The sequence below is a fragment of the Gossypium arboreum genome, chromosome 9 (assembly GCF_025698485.1).
Source record: "Gossypium arboreum isolate Shixiya-1 chromosome 9, ASM2569848v2, whole genome shotgun sequence".
Taxonomy (NCBI): Eukaryota; Viridiplantae; Streptophyta; class Magnoliopsida; order Malvales; family Malvaceae; genus Gossypium; species Gossypium arboreum.
The window spans coordinates 22,424,536-22,438,256 of record NC_069078.1 but is presented as its reverse complement, the minus strand read 5'-3'; the positions used below and the strand labels follow the sequence as shown (position 1 = coordinate 22,438,256).

Genomic DNA, 13,721 nt, shown 5'->3' with positions numbered 1-13,721 from the left:
ATGATCAAAGTATGAATATTCATGATTATGAAAAGTATGATTTATGTGATGCTATGTTCATGTACCTTATCTTGCCCTGTGATGATATTGGTAAGTTGTCTGTTTAATCACTAACTTGTGTTGTTAATGATGCTTAGGTTTGTGCCAAGCTAGTAGTTGAATTACATTATGTTAGTTTTAAAGTTATGCATTAAAATAGTAAATGGCCAAATGGAAAGATGCTTATGCTCATGAAAAAGTGGTAAGAATCAAAGTATGTAATTTATGAAATGGTTTATCATGAAGTTGATTCTAAAAGGGTTATGTTTAAATGCACTAACTTGTGGCTATAGTTAATGTTCTGTTTATGTCTTATATGTATGCAAATGAAATGGGTGAGAATAGAAAATGAAATGATAAGTTCATAGTTGAGATGTAATGTGATGAAATAAAAGAATTGTCAAGTTAAAGGACCTATTCGTAAAAAAGGAAATTTACTCATGATATATGTGAATTACTTATGTCATGAATAAAAACACTAATACATGAGTTAATAAAATAATTAAATTTATGCTAAGTAAATGGATTTGTAAGTAAGTAAAGGAAATGGTTCATCATTTTAACAAAAGACTGATGATTATGTAATTCAACTTATGAGACCACATTATGCTATAAACGAAAAGTATTTAGAATGTTAATGAACCTATTCATTTGGGAATTGATAGTTATCTAGTTGATAAATCTTGAGGTATTGGTATATGGTTTTTGACAACTTATAAAGTTCTTACTAAAATGGATTATTGCATTTTAAAGTTTATACAAGCTTACTAAGCATTCAATGCTTATGTGATTTTCTTTATCTTATTTTACAGATTATTGGAAACTCGATCAGTTTGAAAGCTAGTCGGAGATTTATCACACTATCCAGAGATTTTATCGGTACATTTTGATGCTTTGGTAATGGTCATAATGGCATGTATAGGTGTCATTGTTTGATGATATTAGCCATTATGTTTAGATTATAAATGTGGTATTTTGGATAATGAAATAGTTGTTTTTTTATCATGTATGTATGGTATTTAAATGGTTGTTATTTTGGCATCTAAGTACTTAAATGATGGTAGTTAAAATGATTAATATAATGTATGCTATGAATTGTTGATTTGTAGGGAATTAGATAGTGCATTGAGTTGTTAAATGGCTAGTTTGGTAGTTTGGGTGTGGTAGGAATATGGTCAACTTGTTAAGTATTGACGATTGGTGTGAATGGTCATATTGGGGTTTGTGAGTATAAACATGGTATGTGAACATTATGGCAAATGTAGTATATAATTTGTTCAATTGGTTGATTGATTTATGGATAAACCTAGAAAATGTTTAACCAAATTTGTTTGTTGTAAATGAGGTGCCTTTTAGGCATATTGGTTGTATGGTTATTTATTATGTTGATCTAGCTTGGATATGCTTGTGTTAGATGCAATTTGGTTGAATGAAAATAGGTACATTTGGCTTGTAAGTGAATAAGATTTGGGTGAGAAAAATGGCTTGAAAATGACCTATTTTTCATCCACATAGCCTAAGACACGGGCGTGTGTCTCAGTCGTGTGTAACACATGGCCACGCAACACGATCTTGTGTCCCCTGTAGGTTTTTTTTTAAAGATTGCATTTCAAAAGTTACACGGTCTAGCACACGGGCGTATGGCTTGGCCGTGTGAACCAAGTCAGAAAGTTACACGGGCACAAACACAAGTTGGGACACGACGGTGTGTCCCTACTTTGAATGCCCACACAGTCTGAGACACAGGTGTGTTTCTTAGTTGTGTGCCCCTACAGTATAAATTTTTCTAACTTTTTCCTAAACTTTCTAAATGTTTCTAATTTAGTCTCGGACTATTTTTATTGTATTTTTAAGGCCCCGAGGGCTTGATTAAGGGACGTTATGAATTGATTTGAATGAAATTAGAATATGTATTGCATTGATGTATAAATTGAATGGTTTACTGTTTTGTTTGTTCGGTAATGCTTCGTAACCCTGTTTCAACAACGGATATGGCTTAGAGGTGTTACATGTATAATTAGAATGGTATTAAAGTGAAAACTTGTGGTTTGTTTTGGTTTATGATTGAATTAAGTTGCTATGCTAGGAATGGATCAGTGTTGACATGTTTTAATTGTTGATGTTGGATTTAACTGCGGTGTCTATGAAGGGCACAATGGTTGATTGTTTTTAGAACATTAAAATGGTATGTTTATGTTAAAGTCACTTATGGTCTCAATTATGGTATGATTTAAGATGAGATTGAATTAGACGTGAATGTTTTAAATGTGGTAATGCATATATATAGGTAAGAGTGTATGTCTTTTTAGGTGCCATATATGGCATTGGTTGAATGGTTTTAGACTAGTGAATTGGTCATTTCATGTTGATTTTTGGTCACGTTATGAGGCCTTGATCATGTGTACAAATGCTTTTTAAGTACATGTTTGATTTGGTGATGGAAATGGCTTGATTTTGGCTAATTTCATGTCTACACAGCTTGAGACATGGGCATGTGACTCAACCGTGTGTGATACATGGCTAAGCGACACAACTATGTGCCCCTTGTAGGTTTTAAGGCATGCAAGTTAGGCTGTTACACGGCCTGGTACACGGGCGTGTGTAGCTATTTCAAGAGTTACATAGCCTAGCATACGGACGTGTGGCTTGGCCGTATGACCCAACTCAGAGAGTTACACAGGCATGGATACGGGCTGGGACACGGCTGTGCATCCCTATTTTGAAAGTTACACGCCCTAAGACAGGGGTGTGTGTTTCAGCCGTGTGGCCCTTGCAGTTCAAATTTTCTAACGTTTCCTTAAACTTTCCAAATGTTTCCAATTTGGTCCTGAATTATTTCTATCGTATTTTTAGAGCCTCAAGGGCTCGATTTAGGGATAATATCATGTAAATGAATGATTTATACTATGTTTATATTAATGTATGAAATGTATATTTTTATGTTACGATTATACAGTAATATTCTGTAACCTATTTCGACGACAGATACGGGTTAGGGGTAGTACATTTAGTGGTATCAGAGCTACGATTTAGTAGATTCTAGGACTAATTTAATAAAGTAAAGTTTAATATATACATGTCATATATACCCTATGATAGTGTGATGCCTTTGATCCGTTCTAACATTGTATTTTCTTATAGGTTCAAGATGTCATCAGAATCGAACCAAGCTATAGTTAATGAAGCTGAAAGTAATGTTTAAGCTTCAAATACGGAAGCAACTAATAGTGCATTTATTTAACAATCCGTTGGTGATGAGATGAAAAATGTATTTCTTGGAATGATGAACCAATGGTTCAACGAGTTCAAGCAAGTAAATCTTACAAATCTGCCACCTTCATCCCCTATTGTGCCTCCTTCGACACCCCTAAATACTCCAAACCCTATACTGTCACAGTTATCCGAGTATCTGTAGGCAATATTTGAAAATGTAAAGTGAAAGAATTTAGAGGTACGGTAGATGATGATCCTTCAAAAGCCAAGTATTGACTATTGAACACAAAGAGAGTTTTTGCGGGTTGTTATGCACCCCTGAAGATTGCTTGAGGTGTGCAGTATATTTACTAAACGATAAGGCATATTTATGGTGGGATACTTTGAGCATTATGACATCAGATGATCGTGTTAGTTAGGACTTCTTTCAGAATGAATTCAAGAAGAAGTATGTTAGTCGGTTGTTCATTGACCGGGAAAACAAAGAGTTTCTCGAGTTAAAATAAGGAAACCGGGTTGTGGCTGAGTATGGACATGAATATGTGCAATTAAGTAAGTATGCTCGTAACACCGTATCAAATGAGGAGGAAATGTGTATTAGATTTGAAGATGGGTTAAAGCTATAAAGAAATTTGTATATGGGTTACTTGCGACACAGAGAAAGAAAGATTCAGTCAGGGTTAATCTTGATAAATTGATCAAGTCAGCTCATTGTATTTTGGTCAAAATAGAGTATTTACTTGAAAAGTTAGCTGAGTATGTGTATTAGAGGTCGTTAGATTAATCATAATATCATTGTTTATTATTTCTGATCAAGGTCTGAGATTCACCTTGAGATTTTGGGGAAAACTTTATGTGGCTTTGGGATAGATTTGATTACTGAAACTGAAAGTAAATTTTGTAATTCAATATCGTCAACGGATCATTATCTTTTATATTCATTATTTGGTAAGCTACATGGGGAAACTGAGGGATGGAAAAGATCTCAATACTCAATTCTATTATCAGGTAAAAATTTCGAGGAGGAAATTCTCTTGGGGGGAGAGTTGTAACAGCCCGTTTTTCAGTGGTGTCGAAAATAGTGGTTTCGGGACCACAAATTCGATGAGTCAGCTCACAGAATTAATATTTAAATTATACAAGTCAATAGTAATTTTATAATGAATTTTGATTTGAGGATTTTTAACCAATTGAATTAAAAGTTAGTATAAGTGGTTCGGTTCAAAAGTCAAATGGTTATTGAAAACGAGGTATTAGAAGGACCTCATTTCTATAATTTAAAGCCGTAATTATTTTTATTAAGTATTTACGGACTCGTATTATATGTGAATTGAAGTTTGGTGTGGTAATTTTGATGATTTATTGCTTAATTACGATAAAAGGATTAAACTGTAAAAAGGTAAAAGTTAATTACTTTTCATTTAAAATAGTAAAGGGACCAAAATAGTAATTAAACCATGGTTAAAAAGTCCAAGTAATGGTGGATATGATTAAATCCACTAACTTTTGGACTATTTGATCATTGAGTCTTAATTAGTTTAGTGTTAAATTGAAAATAAGCTTGTTTGCTTAAAATTTAAAATAATTGAAGGACCAATTGTACAATTAAACCTTTCTGGGTTGGTAATTGCACCATATATTTAAATTATGGGCATTTTTAGGCATGTTTTAATGATTTTATACGTTAAAATAAATTTTAATTTGGTAAATAAGTAAATGGTAAATTAAATTAATAAGTTAATGTTAATATTATCACTTTTTTTTCCTATTCTTGTTAATCAAGCCGAAACTCCATAGCTTGGTATTGAAAGCTTCGGCCAAGATTGGATTCTTCAATTGGGTGAGTAAACATTGCCCATTTTTAGAAATTTTTATGTTTTTGAGCTCGTATTAGCTTAATCTAGCTAACTCAGTAACTAATTTGTAATACTGTTAAATGTTTTGGATTGTGCCATTGATGATTTTATCATATTCTTGAAGTTTTATGATAGAACATTAAGCGCGGTTGCTAAATAAGACTATTTTGTAAAGTAGTTTTTGTTGATTTTAATGTTCAATGACTAAAATGTGAAAATAGTAAAAGTACAAGGACTTGATGTAAAATAACAGCAAGTATGGGCTTTAGTGAAGGGGTTAATAGATTTGTTAAGCTTGGATTTAATAGAAAATGGTTAAATCGCATGATTTTGACTTAGGGGCTAAATTGAATAAAAGTGAAATGTTGGGGTAATTTCATAAAAATGTTTTCATAAAATGAATTAATTTTTCTGTTGGAATTAGTGAATTGAATAAATTTATTATTTGAAATCAAGAACGAGTGGAAAATTGAGGAAAAAAGAAACCTATCGAATAGTCCCTGTACCTTTGTCATTGTTGCAATTAGTCAGGTAAGTTCGTTCGGTTTAATTTTAGTGCATTTATAAATATATTATATGAATCTAATTACATAATGTTGGATTATATTGATATTGTAAATGAAAATGGAAATATTGAATTGATACAATGTCGATAGTTGATTGAGATACTCTGAACCGTTACTGTAAATCAGTCATGTAAGTTCGTACTATAATTTTATGCTTATAAGGATTCTTACGTATTACATTTTTATTATAATTAGATCCAATGTTATACTTAACTATTGAATAATTTGATAATAATAATAAGTGAATATTGTGAGTACGTGATGTACTTGAATATCAGGTTTTATGTCGGTGTATGATAAACCGTAATTTATACATATTTTTCCCCCATGTTTAACGCATATTATGGATGATTTTCCATTAGAATTGGTGAATTCGATGTTCCTAATGCTTTAATTTCATGTTTTACACTTAGGAGAGCATAAGAGAGTGATAGGAACGAGAAATAGGCCAAAAACGGAGAAAATGGGCCAAAGTATGAAATCAACACGACCTAGACCTCCTCACATGGGCAGACCACACGGTCGTGTCAATCTGGCAGAATTGGAGCACGATTTACACGGGCATATCACACGGCCATGTCATTCTAACAAGCTCAAACACGGCCTGAAGTAATCACACATGGGCGTGTCACACGGGCGTGTCCCTGCTGAGCCTGAGTTAAGTCCAATTCGGAAAAGGCCACTTTTGAGGGCTTCTAGGCATTCCAAAGCTTATAAATGCACCCTAGAAGAGGAGAAAAAGGGAGATAGAGAAGAGGGGTCAGGAATTACTGCAAAGAAGCTGATTGATCCATCTCAGGAGCCGGATTCATCATCAAGACTTAAGATCTCTCCTCAATTTCCCTTCAGGAGTTTTGGGTTTTCTTTATGTTTTGTATTCTTTATTCTTCTGAGATGTTTTCTTATTTAGTTATGAACTAAACCCCTAAATACCTAAAGAGGATGAAACCTAAGATGAATCTTGTTATTATTTTCTGAATCGTATGATAAATATTTAACTTGTTCTTAATTATGTGTTCTTAATTCTTGTTTTAATATCCCAGAATACTGATTCAAGACACGCTCTTATTCAGAGGAGGAATAGACCCTGTCTAAGAGTACATTTGTCATAATTAAGCGGAGTTGATTGCGTGCCTAGAAATAGGGTGACAAGATTTTGTCGGATTAGGGTGAAACCAAATAAGGGGATCCATAGGTCGAGTTAATGCAACCCTAGAATGTTAATTAGAGAAAAGTCTCGCTTATTCAATCTAGGGATTAGACGTTATTAGTCTTGAATAGGGATAATAACATAACTTAGGGATCTCTACGGAATAAGTTGAATGAATAAATCGTCCAATTCAGAGCCAGAATAACAAGTAAAGTCTAGGTGGATTTTTCATTAGGTATTGTCTCAAGTCAATCGATTTTCTCAAAAGCAGTTCCCCAATTCTTTTCTCTGTGCGTTTTTAGTTTAGATAATTAGTCAATTAAAACAAAACCTCTTTATTCTTAGGCTAGATAATAAAAAGACGGTTATTACTATTACTTTTAGTTCCTTTGGGTTCGACAATCCGGTCTTGCTAAAACTATACTACTATTCGATAGGTACACTTGCCTACATCGCGATAATAGTTAGTTCAAGAACGAGTAATTATAAATATTTAAAACCTATCATGAGATCACGCGATCAAGTTTTTGGCACCGTTGCCGGGGAACTAAAATATTAGGAACACTCAATTTTTATTACTTTAGCCTTTTTTTTTTGCAATTTAATTGTTACTAATTAATTTACTTTTTCTTTCTCTTGGCAGGTTTTCCTAGTTTATGACTAGAAGAAACTTGTCGGGACTATTACTTTTTGATGAAGAAATCAATCGTATAGTTCGTAGAAATCAAAGAGAGATAAGGCGTAGCTTACGATACACGGAGAACAAGCAAGAAGACGATACTCAACCCCCAACCGAAGAGATGGCTGAAAACTAAGGCAATCAGCTACCTCTTGCAATTGCGGCTAATCAAAATCCTGTTCCATGCACTATGTATGATTATGCTAAACCTTCTTTATCAGGAACTGAATCTAGCATATTTAGACCTGCTGTAGCTGCAAAAACTTTTGAATTAAAACCTAACACTATTCAGATGATACAACAGTTTGTTCAGTTTGATGGTTTGCAGGATGAAGATCCCAACGCTCACTTAGCAAACTTTCTGGAATTTTGCGATACATTTAAAATCAATAGTGTTTCTGATGATGCCATTCATCTTCGGTTATTTCCTTTTTCATTGAGGAACAAAGCTAAATAGTGGTTGAACTCGTTACCACGAGGGTCAATTACTACTTGGGAACAAATGTCCGAGAAATTTTTACTAAAATATTTTTTGCCAGCTAAAACGGCTAAATTACGTAATGATATCTCTTCTTTTGTGTAGATGGATTTAGAAAAACTTTACAATGCATGGGAGAGATACAATGACTTACTGAGAAGGTGCCCTCACCATGGGTTACCGCTTTAGCTTCAAGTACAAACATTCCACAATGGTCTGAATCCCTCGACTCGGTAAATGGTTAACCAACTGTTGGCGGAACCATCAATAATAAAACACCGGAAGATGCCTATGATTTTATAGAGGAGATGCCACTGAATAACTATCAGTGGAAAGTTATGAGGAAAAAGCCAACGAAAACAGCCAGCGTTTATAATGTCGACTCAGTTACTATGCTGTCAAATCAGGTAGAAATTCTCAATAAAAAGATTGATGGTTTTCTTAGTTCTACGTAGGTACATCCAGTAATGAGGTGTGACTCAAGTGGAGGAGGTGTGCATATAGAATATTAATCCTTCAATCCTACAACCGAAGAGAAACAAGTCAACTATATGGGTAACAACAACTTTAGATCTCAAAATAACCCATACAGTAATACTTATAATGCAGGTTGGAGGAACCACCCAAATTTCTCCTGGGGTGGTCAAGGGAGTCAAAAGCCACAACATGCTCCGGGCTACCAACAACTACCCTACCAACAGGAAAAGAAGCAAAATCTTGAAGAGATGCTCACAAAGTTCTTATCAGTGTTAGAAACCCATTTTCAGAACACCGAGATAGCACTTAAGAATCAACAAGTATTGATCCAAGGACTCGAAACTCAGGTAAGCCAGCTTTCCAAACTAATCTTGGAAAGACCACTTAGTAATACCAAATCAAGAGAGAATGTCAAAGCAGTTACACTAAGGAGTAGGAAAGTGTTAGCGAAATCTGAAAAGAAGTTAGCACAAGAAGCCATGGAAAGCGAAAGGAGGGAAGAAAAACCCGAAAATAGTGACAAACCAGTGCTAGAGGAATATACACCACTAGTTCCATATCCGGCAAAATTAAAAAAAGATCGCATTGATGCACAATTTGGTAAGTTTCTTGAACTTTTTAAGTAATTACATATCAACTTACCTTTTCTTGAAGCCATCTCGCAGATGCCTACCTACGTAAAATTTTTGAAGGAGCTTCTAACAAATAAAAGGAAGTTCGAGGACTTATCTACAGTAGAACTCAACGAGGAGTGCTTCGCCATACTCCAAAACAAGCTGCCAACCAAACTAAAAGATCCAAAAAATTTTACTATCCCTTACTTAATTGGTAATCTGAATGTTGAAAAAGCACTAGCTGATTTTGGCGCTAGAATTAATTTGATGCCATATAAAATGTTCAAACAACTTGGTCTTGAGGAACCTAAACCTACTAGGATGAGTATTCAATTAGCCGATAGATCTGTTAAATATCCTAGGGGTATTATAGAAGACGTACTCGTAAAAGTAGATAAATTTATATTCCCTATTGATTTTGTTGTGCTTGACATAGATGAAGATGTAGAAGTTACCTTAATTTTAGGGCGTCCATTCCTAGCCATTGCTAGAGCTGCGATTGACGTGGGTGACGGTAAATTGGTACTTAGAGTAGGTGACGAGGAGATGACCTTTAAAATTTACGATGCTATGAGATTCTCTAGGGAACAAGATGATTCATGTTATTTCATTGACTCTATTGATTATATTACTCAAGACTCTTTTCAGGAAATTGTACAAGAGGAGACGACGGAACCGTATCCAGCTCAAGACGAGGAGACAGGTGAGAAACCTAATGACCATTCGTCAAGACAAGTAGAATATGAGGGTATTAAGATAAACGATGAACTTAAGTGAAAACCCTCTATTGAGGAGCCTCCCAAACTGGAACTTAAACAATTACCAAACCATTTAGAATACGCATTCCTTGGAAATAATTCTACATTACCAGTTATTATTGCTTCTAATTTGCAACCCAAGGTGAAAGAGGAATTAATCCAAGTATTAAAAGAACATAAAAAGGCCATTGCGTGGAAAATTTCTGACATTAAACGAATCAGCCCTTCTTTTTGCACCCACAAAATTTTGATGGAAGATGAATACAAACCGTGTGTGCAAGCTCAAAGACGTCTGAACCCCAACATGAAGGAAGTTGTAAAAGCCAAGGTAATTAAACTTCTAGATGCTGAAATTATTTATTCTATTTCTGACAGTTCTTGGGTAAGTCCAGTGCAGGTTGTCCCCAAGAAAGGAGGCATGACGGTTGTGACCAACGAGAAGAATGAATTAATCCCAACAAGAATAGTTACAGGGTGGAGAGTTTGCATAGACTACAGGAAACTGAATGACGCCACAAGAAAAGATCACTTCCCCTTACCATTCATTGACCAAATGTTAGAAAGATTATCCGGACACATGTATTACTGCTTTCTAGACGGACTCTCTGGTTACTTCCAAATCCCAATAGCTCTTGAAGATCAAGAAAAGACAACATTCACATGCCCATATGGTATGTTCGCTTATCGTAGAATGCCTTTTGGATTATGTAATGCTCCTGACACTTTTCAGCGCTGTATGATAGCCATATTCAACGAACTCATGGAAGATATCATGGAAGTCTTCATGGATGATTTTTCGGTATTCGGAAACTCTTTCCATCTCTGCCTTAAAAATTTAAAATGAGTTTTAATAAGATGTGAGGAAACAAACCTTGTGCTTAACTGGGAGAAATGTCACTTCATGGTTGAAAAAGGTATTGTATTAGGGCATAAAATTTCTAGTAAAGGGATTGAAAACAATCGAAAAATTACTACCCCCTAGTTCAGTTAAGGCTATTAGAAGCATTTTAGGACATGCTAGTTTTTATAAAAGATTTATTAAGGATTTTTCAAAAATAGCTAAGCCTTTGACTAAATTGCTAGAAAAAGATATATCTTTTAACTTCGATCAGGGATGTTTAGAAGTATTTAATACTTTAAAGGATAAATTAATTAATGCTCCAATCATAATTGCACCTGATTGGAACTTGCCATTTGAACTAAAGTGTGATGCGAGTGATTTTACAGTAGGTGTAGTATTGGGAAAACGAAGAGAGAAGCATTTTCAACCTATCTATTACGCCAGCAAAACCTTAACGGCTGCACAAGAAAACTATACTACCACGGAAAACGAGTTGTTAGCTGTGGTTTTTGCATTTGATAAATTTCGATCATATCTCATATTGTCTAAAATTGTTGTTTACACTGACCATTCCGCCCTTCGGTACCTTTTAACTAAAACCGAAGCAAAACCTCGACTTATTCGATGGATTCTCCTATTGCAGGAATTCGACTTGGAAATTCAGGATAAGAAAGGAGCTAAAAATCTCGTGGCTGATCATCTGTCCAGGCTCGAGAAATCCAATACCAAAGAACTAGATGACGTGGAAATAAATGATTCGTTCCCTAAAGAACAATTTTTCGCTATATCTAACTCCGAGGTACCTTGGTTTGCAGACATCACGAATTTTTTAGTTGTTAACATTATCCCAAAAGGGTTAACACACCAGCAAAAGAAGTCATTCTTTAATGATGTGAAAAACTACTTTTGGGACGATCCATTTTTGTTTCGCAAATTTGCAGACCAAGTCATCAGAAGATGCATTACAGGATCAGAAATATCAAAAATATTGGAACATTGCCACTCAAGGCCAACCGGAGGACACTATAGTGGCACTAAGACTGCACAAAAAATACTTGAATCAGGTTTTTATTGGCCTTCATTATTCAAAGACGCTATCAGGTATGTTACTTTATGTGATAAATGCCAACGGACATGTAACATATCTAAACGTAATGAAATGCCTCAAAAATATATGATTTCTTGTGAAATATTTGACGTTTGGGGTATCGATTTCATGGGCCCATTCCCCAGTTCATTCGGAAATAAATACATCTTAGTAGCAGTTGACTACATGTCCAAATGGGTAGAAGCCCAAGCTCTAGCTACTAATGACGCTAGAGTGGTAGTACGTTTCCTTAAAAAACTCTTCTCGAGATTCAGAACACCTAGAGTAATTATCAGTGACAGGGGCACTCATTTTTGTAATACCCAATTTGAAAAAACCCTTAAGAAATACGGAGTTCATCATAGAACAGCCACCCCATACCATCCTCAAACTAATGGACAAGTTGAAGTAGCAAACCGAGAACTTAAACGGGTCCTTGAAAAAATAGTAGAATCAAACAGAAAAGATTAGGCAACAAAAGTAGACGATGCCTTATGGGCTTACAGAACTGCTTTTAAAACTCTTATAGGGACATCACCTTACAGACTTGTTTATGGAAAAAGTTGTCATCTACCATTCGAACTAGAGCATAAAGCTTTCTGGGCTATCAAATTTCTAAACCTTGATCCCGAACTTGCAGGAAAAAATAGGTTGATGCAGCTGAACGAGCTAGATGAATGGCGAGCCAATGCATACAAAAATTCACGCCTATACAAGAAAGCAACAAAGAGGCGCCATGACGTTCATTTAAAGCAACGAAAACAATTTGAAGTTGGATATCTCGTCTTATTATACAACTCAAGACTCAAATTGCTTCCCGGGAAACTAAAATCACGATGGTCAGGACCCTTCGTAATTCAACTTGTTCATCCATATGGCACAATAGAGGTAAGGCACCCATCATATGGTACTTTCAAGGTAAATGGACACCGTCTCAAACTTTATAATGGTGAGAATTTTAAAGTCGATGGAGAGGAGCTACAACTCCACAAACCGCCCTAAATATACCAACAAGGTAATAGTCGAGCTTAGACTATAAACAAGCGCTTCTCGGGAGGCAACCCGAATACTAACGATTTTAACTTATTTTAAATTCAAGTTTTAAACATTTCAGTCACTCACAGGGTTTTTAAAGCACAGGTTCCCAACTCCACATGGCCGATCACATGTCCATGCTTAAGGCCGTGTGACCAACGCGGAGGAAAACACGGCCTTGCGATACGACCGTGCGATAACAGGGTAAAAGATTTCCCCAAACACGGGCTGTGATAAAATGCCACGACCGTGCGACATGGCCGTGGTTGAATCTACCGAATAAACACGGGTGTAAGACACGCCCGTGTCTAGCGCCCGTGGACAATGCTATCGAAATAACACGGGCGTGCGAAAACCTACACAATCGTGGAAGAAGCGAATCACGCCAAACACGGCCGTGCGATACGATCACGTAGCGACACGGCCTAGACACACGGGCGTGCGATAAGACCGTGTGGCGACATCTTAACTCGCGACAAACACGACCGAGCCACGATGCACACGGGCGTTTGTCCTGGCCGTGCTACTTAAAAAATAAGAATAATTATCTTATTTTATTTTTCTTTTATTAAGTTTTTAAGACTCAATCGTTTTTAAGATTCATTTGTTTTCCTTTTCAAAAAAAAAAGAGGCTTACCTTCAGAGTCAAGCTTGCCATCTAAAGTTATCTCCAATACTCGATCTCGCAAATCCAGGGATATCATCCGTTCTTAATACAGGAAGTTTCACTCCTCCCCCTATCTTATTTTTATACTCTAATATCTATCTTTGTACATTGAGGGTAATGTACATCTTAAGTGTGGGGGGTATTTATTAATGATTGCCTTGTTCTCTTGAAAAGATCTCATATCATATTTAGGATAAATTTTTTTGATTGGTTTATGATTTTGATTGATATATCTTGAATTAAAACATAAGGATTTATGCA

General features: G+C 35.4%; 1 non-coding gene across 1 annotated transcript; it reads right to left on the bottom strand.

Moving 5' to 3' along the window:
- Nucleotides 1-8,053: 8,053 nt before the first annotated feature.
- Nucleotides 8,054-8,160, bottom strand: LOC128281279 (small nucleolar RNA R71). The gene has a single exon (XR_008271492.1). It is a non-coding gene; the product is annotated as a small nucleolar RNA R71 (small nucleolar RNA).
- Between the last annotated feature and the right edge of the window lie 5,561 nt (nucleotides 8,161-13,721).